The sequence below is a fragment of the Aquarana catesbeiana genome, linkage group LG07 (assembly GCF_042186555.1).
Source record: "Aquarana catesbeiana isolate 2022-GZ linkage group LG07, ASM4218655v1, whole genome shotgun sequence".
NCBI lineage: Eukaryota > Metazoa > Chordata > Amphibia > Anura > Ranidae > Aquarana > Aquarana catesbeiana.
The window spans coordinates 91,980,569-91,995,011 of NC_133330.1; positions in this window are offsets into that span (position 1 = coordinate 91,980,569).

Genomic DNA, 14,443 nt, shown 5'->3' on the forward strand with positions numbered 1-14,443 from the left:
TCCAATGTTGAACTTCCAATGACCAGTATCAGAGAGTGAGAGTGATTACACCAAATTTAACACGCCTGCTCCCCATTCACACTTGAGACCTTGTGACACTAACGAGTCGCATGACACCAGGTAGGGAAAATGGCTAATTGGGCCCAATTTGGACATTTTCACTTAGGGGGTGTACTCACTTTTGTTGCCAGCGGTTTAGACATTACTGGCTGTGTGTTGAGTTATTTTGAGGGGACCGCAAATTTACACTGTTATACAAGCTGTACACTCACTACTTTACATTTTAGCAAAGGGGGTTATTTACTATAGCGTGAATATGCGATTGCGCTGTGCATATAAATAGCACCCAATTAAGCCAATTAACCACTTGCCGACCTGATATACATCGGCAGATTGGCACCACTGTGCAAAGCGTCATACCCGTACGTCGTTTGCGCCCGTGGGCAGGGGGCGCGTGTGGCGATCGGATTTGTTGCAGAACCGATCACTCTTCAGGTCCAGGCCAATGATTTCTGGCCTGGACCTGCTGATCGGTTCTGATGAATGAAATGCCTCCTCTACCTGTGTAATGTCACCTCCCCTTGTGAAATCCTTTTCGGTTCCAGAGCGAGGACAGAGGACATACAAACGTGCGTTGCACCAACACTACACTGACACAGTACACGTGGGTACACATTTCACCCCCGATCGCCCTCCCAGTTAACCCCTTCACTCCCTGTCACTGTGTCACCAATTGCAGTTTTCAGATTTTTCACTGATCACTGCACTGGTATCACTTGTGACACTAATCAGCGTTAGAGCAGTTAATAGTAGGCCCAGGTAGCTTTAGGGTACCCCCCATTAACCCCCTAATAAAGGTTTAACCCCTTGATCACCACCACCCAGTTAACCCTTTCACCCCCTGTCACCAGTGTCACTAGTAGATCTATTTTCCCATTCACACCTGAGACTTTGTCACACTAACGAGTCAGATGATACTGGGGAGGCAAAATGGCTAATTGGGGCCAATTTGGACATTTTCACTTAGGGGTGTACTCACTTTTGTTGCCAGCGGTTTAGGCATTAATGGCTGTGTGTTGAGTTATTTTGAGGTAACAGCAAATTTACACTGGTATACAAGCTGTACACTCACTACTTTACATTGTAGCAAAGTGTCATTTCTTTAGTGTTGTCACATGAAAAGTTATGATTAAAATATTTACAAAAATGTGAGGGGTGTACTCACAATTGTGAAATACTGTAAATATTTCTTAGAGATCCGGGTGGGATGAAATCCCCAGTCCTGGGTCCGGGTTTTGAGACTCACCGGCACACTGATTGTTCAGGTGTGTGTGGGCCCGATAGTAGAGTCAGGACCATGGTTCTGGGCTCTACCCTCCTGAGGAGTCCAGGATTGCAAGGGAGAACCCAGAGAGTGCAGGTGTGCACTGGAGTAGCCAGAGAGTACAGGCGGCACTGTGAAAGCAAGAGACCCAAGCCTGAGGTCGCTGACAGGAGTGGGAGCCTGAGCAGTGGCGCTGCTGCTGAAGAGAGCCAGGTGGCTTGGCATTTTGCATTTATGTTGTTGCTGTGGAAAGATGAAACCCCTGCGTGGGCAACTGTTCTGTTATTGGACTTATTTTTCCTTTAATAAAAGTGGGTTAAAAAGCCCTTAAATAGCACAACTGGCATGGACTCAGCTCACTGGTAGGCTCTACATTAAGCTAATCAACCCCAAACTTTACAATATATATTTGTAAAGTTTTATGCAACCTTCACATTCTTACATGGTTGCACTTCCAAGATTTATTACATGAACAGATTTGTAAATGAACCACAAGGCAGGGTAGAGCAGTTACTACAAGGACTCTGCCTAACAACTGTTGAGATAATACATGAGCCACCGACAGATTGTTTTCACAGACTTACGTTGAGAAGGAGTGTTAAAGTACAACCAAGGTGTAATGCTACAAAGCAGGAGGCAGAGCCTGTAATGTATGTAATATGTATAGAGCAGGGTCCTCTGCGCCCATGCACGATCATCAATGCCCAGGACCAAGTGGAGACTGTGGTCATTTGAAGAATAAAAACATTAAGGCAGTTTCCCAACTTAGAAATGAGCTTTCACTGTGTGCAGTAATACAGTCCAGAGTTCTTCTGAAAAGCGTTTTGTCCCACAGTCCAGTGTACCTCTGTTACCTCACTCCCAGTAACAGAATTGGGTCCCATGAGCACTAAGCGCAGACCTCATGCATGCTCTCACTAACTCTTCCTTATCTAGTACCTCATGACCAGGCCATAAATCTCTGTTACGCAGGTTCGGATCCAGTTGCCATTGGATACCGACCGCTAGGATGAGAGCCAGGGCATCAACTCCCTCGCTACCGGAGGAACCGGTAAGGTCCTTTTTCTACCTAGACTATAATGGACCTTTCTGATTGTCCAAGGAATAGAGCTTACTTATCTGACCATCTCTATTTCTTCTCCTACTTATAATGGTTCCCTACCTCACTATGTGCCAGGAATTGGCTCCCCTTTAACTTTACCTCTCACAACTAACCCACTTATCATAACGGAACAAACTTACTGGCCTCAACAATTCAAAACTAAACATTTTTCCCCTCTCAGTACTCACCTATTCCTTTTGTTTAGCTCTGCCCTGCCCCCATCATGCCCCTTCTCTGCCCAAGGCACTCAGTAAATTTATTGTACGTATGCGATGGTACAAATAACTGCTTGTAATTCGTTTCTAGGGCTAGGTTCACACTTGTGTGGGTGGTTGCCACTGTGGGGTCACACCTGTTCCCGCACCCAAAACCACCTGCAGGCAAAAACATGCTGCCTTTTAGGAGATGCATGGGGGTGCCATTAATATTAATCGCACCCCCACACACTGGAAACTACAGTGTGGTTTCCCCACAGTGAGAACCGCACTGCATTTGCGGTTTCTGTGCAGGTTGAGTTTTTTAGAAAAGGTGCAGGAACTTTTTCTGTGCATTTTCAGAAGACACAGCAGCCTATTCAAATGAATGGGCTGCCCTACGCACAGTAAACAGGCTCACAGAGCCCGCAAGAGTGAAGCTACCTAAATGCACCCGGCTGCAAGAATTTTACTGATCATATAGGCAAGGTTTTTCTGGAAGAAAAGTTCCTGCATAAATGATCAGTAGGGTCATGCACCTATGTGCATGTTCGCATTGAAAGCAATATACCTGCATTCAGATCCGCAAACAAAAAAATACTTTGAAATGTATTTAGTACGGCTATGTGCTTGATTCCTAATATTACAAGAAGTGTATATGTATATGTATGTATGTGTATATATATATATATATATATATATATATATATATATATATATATATATATATATATATATATATATTTCTAAATGGTAGGACTGTATTTTCTGAAGAAAAATGAAATCATCAATTGTTTTTTTTCACATATATGGAGAACTTTGTTTGCTTAACACTTTATAGTGAAGACTTCCTGTTGCTGCTCTGATAAAGTTCACACATTCAGTGTCCGAGATAACAATAAAGCCACTGTACAATTTAAATTAACAACAAAAACACTATATATGGCCAGTTACTGTATTCTGCGGCGTATTATATGCCTTTATCTAGCAAATATTGAATTAATCAGAACCACAAGGATTACTAACCACATAATTATCTTTTCCATTTATTCATTCTTGATCATCTGTTTAAAGCAATTCTTTGCTGTGCTGGTGTGTCTTCAAAGCCATACCTTGTGTCACTGTTGTTTAAAGTAATACTAAAGTAAATTTTTTTACCCTAATGCATTCCCTACATTAGGCTAAAAATGCCCCAATAACATAACCTAGGTTCCTGCTGTTGTCAGTCAATCACCTGTGAGAAGGGAGCAGGGATGTGGCTTTCATGGACACACACAACTCGATATGGAACTCAATGGAAGCACACATGCCCGGCTGCCTCCTTAGCACCTAGCTTGCTTTAGGAGGCACCCAAAGAAAAGTACACTTTTTATTTAAAAAAAAAAACAGCAATTTTAATGTTACTTTAAAGCTTAAAGTGGTTGTAAAGGCAGAAGGTTTTTTTTTATCTTAATGCATTCTATGCATTAAGATAAAACGCCTGTGTGCACCAGTGCACCCCTAATACTTACCTGAGCTCCATCTCAATCCAGCTATGTTGCACAAGAGCCACAAGGTCTGGGGACTCTCCCTCCTCATTGGCTGAAACAGCAGCAGGAGTCAATGGCGCCCGCTGCTGTCTCAGCCAATGAGAAGGGAGAGGATTTACATGACAAAGTCATCTCTGAGGGCTAGGGTTGCCACATCATCCCTTTAATCCAGGACACATATTAATTACACAGGTTCTGAGACTGATTTAATGCAGATAAGGCACCACGTGAGTTTAATTACCACATCAGCCACAGAACCTGTGTAATTAATGTGTGTCCTGGATTAAAGGGATGATGTGGCAACCCTATTGAGGGCCTGCTTTGGGCACACCAAGTGCTAGGGAGCCTTGTCCAGCACAGTCCCAATCAAGGCAATTTGCCTGGAATAAAGTTGGATCAGTTCACACCACTGTGATGAGGTGGTGTGCGCTGAAAAAAGGTTCTGCAGGCAACTAGGCCTTATACATTACTTCGCATATGTGCACTTAACATGTAAAAAAAAAATCTGATGCTCAGTACATCTTAATGTTAAAAAATGTGTGCATGTTTATGGTATTATTATTGTGTGGTTATGTATTATAAAACATGTTACAGTTTGTAGTTTGAAGAATCTTTGCACTTTGAAAAAGCCCTTACTTCCTACTGCCGCTCGCAAATAGAGGTCGACCGATATATCGGCCGATATTTGGCGTTTTTTATTTAATCGGCATCGGCAGATTGTGCTGATAAAAAAAGGCCAATTATAACTTCAGTGCGACTTGCAAATTACTTCTGTAATAGAAGTCAATGCAAGTTGCCTGAAGTCTTCTGTGAAGCGACTTCTCTCCTCCTCTGGGCAGCCTGCCAAATCTGATAAAAGGAACCTGAAGAGATACAATGTTTACACTTATCAATGGACTGAACTCTGTGTGTAGAAGCTCTCAGTTTAACCATTTAAAGATTCAATCTTTTCTGACACTTGTTGCTTACAAGTAAAAATCCTGTATTTTCTGCTAGAAAATCACTTCAAACCCACAAACATTATATATATATATATATATATATATATATATATATATATATATTTAGCAGAGACCCTAGGGAATAAAATAGTGGTTATTGCAATATTTTATGTCACACTGTATTTGCGCAGCGGTCTTTTAAACGCAATTTAAAAAAAAAAAATACACTAATGAATTAAAAAAAAAAAACTAAGCAGTAAAGTTAGCCCATTTTTCTTCGTCCAAAAGTTTTGATTACCTGTTTTTGTGTATTTAATATTTAAGATATAGTTTTTTTTTGGTTTTGTTTTTTTTTTAATCTAAATTATACATACAAGTGTACTGATTGGAGGTTTGTTTTGTTTAATGTTTAAATGTAAAAAAATTTCTGTATCACTTTTCACTTAAGGTTGCTTGCACACTGGAGCGGGCATGCGTTGACGGTAAAACACTGCTAGTTTTAGCAGCGCTTTATCATCATTTTAGTGGCGCCATTCGGCTGCTAGTGGGGCACTTATAACCCAGCTAGCGGCCGAGGAAGGGGTTAAATGCGCCGCTGCCGAAAAGCTTTGCAGGAGCTTCGGCAGCGGTGCGCATTCATTTCAATGGGCAGGAGTGGTGGAGCAGCGGTATGCACCACTCCAAAGATGCTGTTTGCAGGACTTTTTTAACATCCTGCCAGCGCATTGCCTCAGTGTGAAAGCACTCGGGATATCACACTGAGACTGCAGGGGAGCCGTTTTGCAGGCACTTTACAGGTGCTACTTTTAGCCCAAAAGCGCCTGAAAAACGCCCCAGTGTGAAAGGGGTCTAACTGTTAGATTTTATGAGATGATGGAAAAAAAAAAAAAAAATCGGCCTAATATATCGGCCCAAAAAAATCGGTATTATATATCGGCCATCGGCCACCGCGATTTCTAAATATCGGCATCGGCCAGAGAAAAACCTGTGTGCATGTTCGCATTGAAAGCAATATACCTGCATTCACATCCGCAAACAAAAAAATGCTTTGAAATGTATTTAATACGGCTATGTGCTTGATTCCTAATATTACAAGAAGTATATATATATATATATATATATATATATATATATATATATATATATATATATATATATATTTCTAAATGGTAGGACTGTATTTTCTGAAGAAAAATGAAATCATCAATTGTTTTTTTCACATATATGGAGAACTTTGTTTGCTTAACACTTTATAGTGAAGACTTCCTGTTGCTGCTCTGATAAAGTTCACACATTCAGTGTCCGAGATAACAATAAAGCCACTGTACAATTTAAATTAACAACAAAAACACTATATATGGCCAGTTACTGTATTCTGCGGCGTATTATATGCCTTTATCTAGCAAATATTGAATTAATCAGAACCACAAGGATTACTAACCACATAATTATCTTTTCCATTTATTCATTCTTGATCATCTGTTTAAAGCAATTCTTTGCTGTGCTGGTGTGTCTTCAAAGCTATACCTTGTGTCACTGTTGTTTAAAGTAATACTAAAGTAAATTTTTTTACCCTAATGCATTCCCTACATTAGGCTAAAAATGCCCCAATAACATAACCTAGGTTCCTGCTGTTGTCAGTCAATCACCTGTGAGAAGGGAGCAGGGATGTGGCTTTCATGGACACACACAACTCGATATGGAACTCAGTGGAAGCACACATGCCCGGCTGCCTCCTTAGCATCCAGCTTGCTTTAGGAGGCACCCAAAGAAAAGTACACTTTTTATTTAAAAAAAAAAAAACAGCAATTTTAATGTTACTTTAAAGCTTAAAGTAGTTGTAAAGGCAGAAGGTTTTTTTTTAACTTAATGCATTCTATGCATTAAGATAAAAAGCCTGTATGCACCAGTGCACCCCTAATTCTTACCTGAGCTCCATCTCAATCCAGCTATGTTGCACAAGAGCCACAAGGTCTGGGGACTCTCCCTCCTCATTGGCTGAAACAGCAGCAGGAGTCAATGGCGCCCGCTGCTGTCTCAGCCAATGAGGAGGGAGAGGATTTACATGACAAAGTCATCTCTGAGGGCTAGGGTTGCCACATCATCCCTTTAATCCAGGACACATATTAATTACACGGGTTCTGAGACTGATTTAATGCAGATAAGGCACCACGTGAGTTTAATTACCACATCAGCCACAGAACCTGTGTAATTAATGTGTGTCCTGGATTAAAGGGATGATGTGGCAACCCTATTGAGGGCCTGCTTTGGGCACACCAAGTGCTAGGGAGCCTTGTCCAGCACAGTCCCAATCAAGGCAATTTGCCTGGAATAAAGTTGGCTCAGTTCACACCACTGTGATGAGGTGGTGTGCGCTGAAAAAAGGTTCTGCAGGCAACTAGGCCTTATACATTACTTCGCATTTACTTAACATGAAAAACCCATATCGGTCGACCTCTACTCGCAAACAATAAAATTGCTGCTGTAATGATTGGTAGTCAGTGACCATGTGATCCATTCTGGCTAGATGGGCAGTTTTCATTCTTGGTAAGAAAGAGGTACTTGTGGTTTGGTAATGCCAACATCATGTGCCTTAAGCATTCATATTAAATTAAACCTTAACATAAAAATTGTAAAAGTGTAAACAGGCAGCGTTTTTATTGCAGAAAAAATATACCATATCTTCTTTTCTCAATCTTTTTGACTGCATGTGAAGCTCAGTTTACAATTTCAGCATCTTCTGGGTGCCAGGCTGAACAAACTGCTCCTAACTGTCTGTGATTGACAGCAGCAGGAGCTGCTGTCTCTGAGCCAGTGAGGGGGAGAGACCTGAGAGCCTCGGCTCTGGGGCAAAGCGCTTGATCGAGATCAAGCTCAGGTAAGTAAAATAGAGGACTAGGGAGTTTGTAGTGGAGCTGCATGCAGAAGGTTTTTGACCCTAATGCAGGGAATGCATTAAAGTAAAAAACCTTTGGCCAGGGATAGGCAACCTTAAAGAGGTGGAGATCAATCTAAACAATATGGGAGAAGTCAAAGATCATTGGGTACAGTGTCACCCCCTCACATCTGATTTAAACGTGCCATACTACAATTTCAAAATCTTGCACATTGCACAGCAATCATGGGCTAAAATCAGGTGGTGAGGAGGCAATATATCGCCTTCTCACCACCTGTCAAACACACTCGGATCGCTTTTCAGAGGAGCAGCAGTGCCTGCTGCAATTGTGAATGAGCCCTTAGTTGCATTTCGCAGCAGCACCCTTAGGGTGTGTTCACACAAAGTCGGGGCGGGGGGTGGTGGTAATACCCTGCGGTTGAGTTGCATGCAGCATGAAATTATTCAAATTGTCTGGGTATGCTGATGGTTTTCAGGAGTTGGGCTTGGCCCCTCCATTCCAGTGAAGGGGATGGCCCCTTCCTGTTCCAACATGCCTGCGCACCAGTGCACAAACAAGGTCCATAAAGACATGGATGAGTGAGTTTGGGGTGGAGGAACTTGACTGGCCTGCACAGAGTCCTGACCTCAACCCGATAGAACACCTTTGGGATGAATTAGAGCAGAGACTGTGAGCCAGGCCTTCTCATCCACATCAGTGCTTGACCTCACAAATGTGCTTCTGGAAGAATGGTCAAACATTCCTATAGATACACTCCTAAACCTTGTGTACAGACTTCTCAGAAGAGTTGAAGCTGTTATAGCTGCAAAGGGTGGGCCAACTCAATATTGAACCCTATGGGCTAAGATTGGAATGCCATTAAAGTTCATGTGCATGTAAAGGCAGGTGTCACAATACTTTTGGTAATATAGTGTATTTTTTATTTTTTGTAAGGGTTAGTGGTTAATTATATGTTTATGTATTTATTATTACATAGTATTAATTCATTGTATTTCTTTATGATTATTTTTATTTATTTGTGTATTTATTTTACATTTTATTTATTCATGTATTATTAGTAGTAGTAGTCGTAGTAGTATTAACACCTTAATCCTAACATAAATAAATAATAATAAGACAATAAATAAAATATTAAACCCTACCCCTAATTCTAACCCTAACCTAACCTTAACTCTAACCCCTTACCCTAACAAAAAAAAGAATAATAATAATAAAAAAATAAATAAAAGCTAAAAAAGCCAAAAAGCCTAGCAACAAATGATGCAACAGATGATAGTTTTCTCTATTGGCTAATAAAAAATGTAAAAAATCGTCAAAGCTCAAACGCTGTGTAAAAACGCATATAAAAAAAAATAAGGTATGTACAGTATGTTTTAAGTTAATGAAAGATAGGTGCAAATAGGGCTGCAATGAGGAGAAAGAAAAAAAGCACCAGGAAATTTGAAAGCTGGAGCTGGGCTTTAACTTTCAAAAAAGTAAAATGATTAAACTACTACTGCCACAGAGTGCTGTTATATTCTGCGAAGAAAGTGCATGGGTAGCAGGAAAAAAAGAAAATGGCTTGATTCCCCTATCAAAACAGGTGTAGGTGAGAGCTGCAGGCCAAATTTATAACCCAATGCCATTGCCTTAAGCATCAAGTGAAATGTAATTTCTCCACTGCTGCCTGTAATATGGGTGGGATGAAATGTTCTTTTCCTTTTAACTATAAACAGGTCCTGAATTACTTCTTAGGAGCCTATAGGGATGGAATATATGGCCCTTAAAGACCATCCATAAAAGTTTATGCCATTATCATGCTGCTTAAAACTAATTTTTCTCATTCACCGTTACACAGCGCGCAGAAAAAAGACTATTTGAATGTAGCAATTAGTCTGGAGGTACTGGAGGCTAGAGCGACAGGTGGATTTAACCGCTTTGTCATTACTTTACAATAATAGTTCTACTATTAGGTTTCCTTTTCATAATAAACAAGATTTTGACTATTGTCATTACCTATTATTGTCATTACTTAATATGATTAAGTTATACGTATAATTGTTTTTGTTTTTTGGAACAAATACAATTTTTTTTTCCCCCAACATTGTCTTGTAAAAATTATTTGTCATATATGTCATTTCTAGACAAGGAACTGTCACAAAACAGAAAAACAGTATATTTCTAATTTGACAGTCTAGACTGTACATTTTATTCTGTAATTCTGTAAAGTTATCTATAAACAAAATAAAAGCTTTTCTAAAATGATTTGTTTATTACATCAGTACAATAATTAACAAACAAAATTAACAAAAATAAAAAAGTAAATATGAATCATATGAAGGTGAAAAATATATTCTGCAAACAGCCCCCCCAGCCCCCTTACACTCACCTAAGGCTTGATCTCACGGAGACGTGCACAAGAGCAGAGGCTCTCTTCACTCTTCCTCCTCATTGGCTCAGAGACAGCAGAGGAAGCCATTGGCTCTGGCTGGTTACTGCCAATAACAATCAGTGAGGTGGGAGCAAGGAGGAGAGTGTCAATGGACACACAGAGTTGGCATCAGGAGCGAGCATGCACAAGTTCGCACTTAACAGGGGGGAGGAGCCAGAAGCGCTGACAGGGGACCCGAGAAGTGGGACCTTGATGGGGTTGCTCTGTGCAAAGTCAATGCACAGAGCAGGTAAGTAGAATATGTCTAATATTTTATTTAAACAACATCAAACTTTAATATCACGTTAAAGTTCTCTCTTAATCCCTCGGCAGAGTCCAACAGTTACCTGTTGATGCTGCCAGTGAAGTCCACCTAATGGAGCTTCCTGTGATGGCGTGGTAACAATACTGCACTGGTTCATGTAGGCTGGTTCATGTAGGCTGTAATCTCTTGCACTACAGTAGAATGAGAAAATGTTGCAGAGGGCAATTCTTGGATTGCCAACGTTGCCTCTGTTTCTGAAACCCTCCCCTGTGCCGTGTCTGCATATAGTACCTCCCAACTTTGTGAGATGGGAAAGAGGGACAAGGTATACAGGCAAAGGGCATGCTCCTGCTATGCTTCCATAGCAAATAGAGTAATTTAAAGGCTAGATAAAACATTTGTTTGCAGTAAAACACTTTTTTAATAGTTAAATAATTCATTTTTTTACATAATAATAAATAATTACAAATTCCTACATCAACCCAAAATGAGGGACAACTAAGCAACAGAGGGATTTAGTTTCAAATGATGGACAGTCTCTCCAAATGAGGAACAGTTGGCAGGTATGGTGTCTAGGAGGGGGAGCATGTGATACAGAAATGAAGAAGTATTTGGCTCAGTGAAGGTAAGGGAAGTTTTTTATTTACTTTATGAAGCTTGTACGTTACAAAGTAACTGGATTTGATACTTGTTTAGACTGTCATACAGGAGCCTTGAGTTAGTCTTTAAAGACATATGGCTAAAGCTATTTAGGTCCTTCTCCTTCTATGGATCACTTTGTTGTGCACTCCTGTGACTTGTTTTCAGCTGACAGCATACTAAAGCCCGCTGTTGGATGATGTTACTTTACAATCCCGATCCACCCAGATGCCAGGACTGGCATCTGGATCAGCCTCTCAGCAAGCCACTAAGAGCCTAAACCAGCTGTTCACGCTCCCTCCACAGCCCAGTGCTTTTGTGAGCTTAGAGCAGAGAGGAGACCTGAGTGATCAGCAGCCTTTGATCGCTCAGTTTTCAGTACAGAGCTGGGGGGGGGGGGGTCAAGTGAATAGATGCTGCATCCCTCTAGGTAAGTATAAATGTTTTTTTTTTTAAACCCCATACTTCTCTTTTAATGTTGTACTCCTCATGGTTCTTAACTTGTACAGGGTGAGGACGTGGCACGAGGTGGTAAAGTGGTTGCAGACCAAAGGTTTTAAGGAGACATTAAATACATTCAAAATATGTATATTAGAAGGAAGGTCTAATGCGTAAGCCACTGGGTTAATCCTGCGAAGAATACAGAAAGGCCCAATAAACCGAGGTGCGAACTTCAGTGAGGGAACACGAAGTCGGAGGTTGCGAGATGACAGCCAGACCCTGTCCCCAACCTGGTAGGAAGGTGCAGGCAGGTGTCTGCGGTCAGCATGGAGTCTGTACCTATCATTAGTATGACGCAAAACCTCCTGGACTTGTGCCCAAGTGGAACGAAGACCACGGAGATGCTCCTCTAGTGCAGGAATACTCTGTGGAACAAACGAGTCAGGCAACATGGAAGGTTGGAAACCATAATTCGCCATAAACGGAGACAATCGGGAAGCAGAATTCAAGGCACTGTTGTGAGCAAACTCTGCCCATGGTAATGGGTCTGACCAGTTGTTGTGATGGTCAGAAATATAGCAACGTAGGAATTGCTCCGAGGACTGATTGGCTCGTTCTGCTGCCCCATTAGACTGCGCGTGATACGCAGAGGAGAAAGCAAGCTGAATTCCCAACTGTGTACAAAAGGCTCGCCAGAACCGGGACACAAACTGACTACCCCTGTCCGAGACAATCACCTTGGGTAGCCCATGTAAGCGAAAGATCTCCCGAGCAAAAATGGAAGGCAGTTCCTTAGAAGTGGGCAATACAATGACACATCTTTGAGAACCCGTCAACCACCATAAGGATAATTGTGTTGCCCTGGGAGTTGGGTAACTCCACAATGAAATCCATAGACAGGTGGGTCCAGGGCCTCTCTCCATTGGGTATGGGTTGTAGGAGGCCCACTGGAAGGGGTCGTGGAGTCTTACTCTGAGCACACATGGAACAGGCAGAATAGTAAGTCTGGAGCATGGCAGTACGGAGACTCTCTGGGACAAAGCAGCGGTCACAAGGTTTCTCAGGAGGAGCATGGACCTGAGCAGCAAGAATTTTGTCACCCAAAGGAGAAGTGAGACTGGTGCGAACCGTAGCCAGAATACGATCAGGAGAAACCACAGGAACCGGAACCGACTCCAACTTGGAAGTAGAGGGAAATTGTTGTGACAAGGCGTCAGCCCATAGATTCTTCGTACCGGGTAAGAATGAAACAATGTAATTGAAACTTGACAAGAAAAGAGCCCATCCGCGCCCTTCTGGGAGAGAGGCGTTTTAGCCTCAGACAAGAATGTGAGATTCTTATGGTCAGTAAGAATGAGAACCTGCACAGTGGTACCTTCGAGGAGATATCTCCATTCTTTCAGGGCTAAAATGATCGCCAACAGCTCTCTGTCACCAATCTCGTAATTGCACTCTGCAGGTGACAATTTCTTGGAAAAGTAGCCACAAGGATGCATAGTGCTCTCAGAGGTAGGATGGTGAGACAGAAGGGTGCCAACACCAGTCTCAGAAGCATCAACCTCAAGGATAAAAGGTAACATAGGATCAGGATGTGCCAATACAGGAGCAGAAAAAAGGCAGCCTTGAGACTCTCAAAGGCCTTAATGGACTTCAGAGACCTCTGTGGGTTCCTGTCCTTTCTGGTCATATCAGTCAGGGGCTTGACCAGAGATGAGAAGTTACGAATAAACTTCCGATAATTGTTGGCAAAGCCCAGGAAACACTGCAGAGGACATAAACCCACGGGTCGGGGCCACTATAGAACTGCCGAAAGTTTCTCTGGGTCCATCGAAAAACCAGCAATGGAAATGACATAACCCAGGAATTTAACCTGTTCACAATGGAACTCTCACTTCTCCAGTTTACAATACAGATTGTTCTCTCTTAGTTTCTGAAGCACACGACAGACATCTGTGTGGTGGCTCTCCAGGGACTTGGAAAATAAGAGGATATCATCGAGATAAACCGCCACACATAACTGCAACAAATCTCAGAGGACATTGTTAATAAATTCCTGAAAAACTGCCGGGGCATTACAAAGGCCAAAAGGCATTACAAGGTACTCATAATGGCCTGTTCTGGTATTAAATGCAGTTTTCCACTCATCACCCTCCTTAATCCTCATGAGATTGTATGCCAACTTGTAATCAACTGAATCAGATAGGCATTCTTAATCGTGAAACGATTGAGACCCCTATAATCAATACAAGGTCTCAGTTCACCACTCTTCTTTTTCACAAAGAAGAAACCAGCAGCAGCAGGATACGAGGATTTGCGGTTGAAACCTCGAGAAAGTGCGTCTGCAACATACTCCTTTGTCAAAGTCATTGCTAAAATCGCGGTATTCCTCCGGCAGGGAGGAGAGTGAAGAGGTGCACAGGACCTTGGCTACCTTCTGGAAGCATGTCTCGCTGCATTGAGGTGACCAGGAGAGAACCTCAGCATGGAGCCAATCAAAAGAGGGGTTGTGCCTCTGTAACCAAGGATAACCAACAACCAGCGGAAACTTAGGTGAGGAAATAACTTGGAATTGGATTATCTCATGGTGAAGAGCCCCTACGGCCATGGACAACGGAGCCGTCCCATGAGTCACATGGGCAGGCTGTAGAGGTCTCCCGTCATGAGCCTCAATGGCAAGTGGAGTGTCACGCAGCTGCAGTGG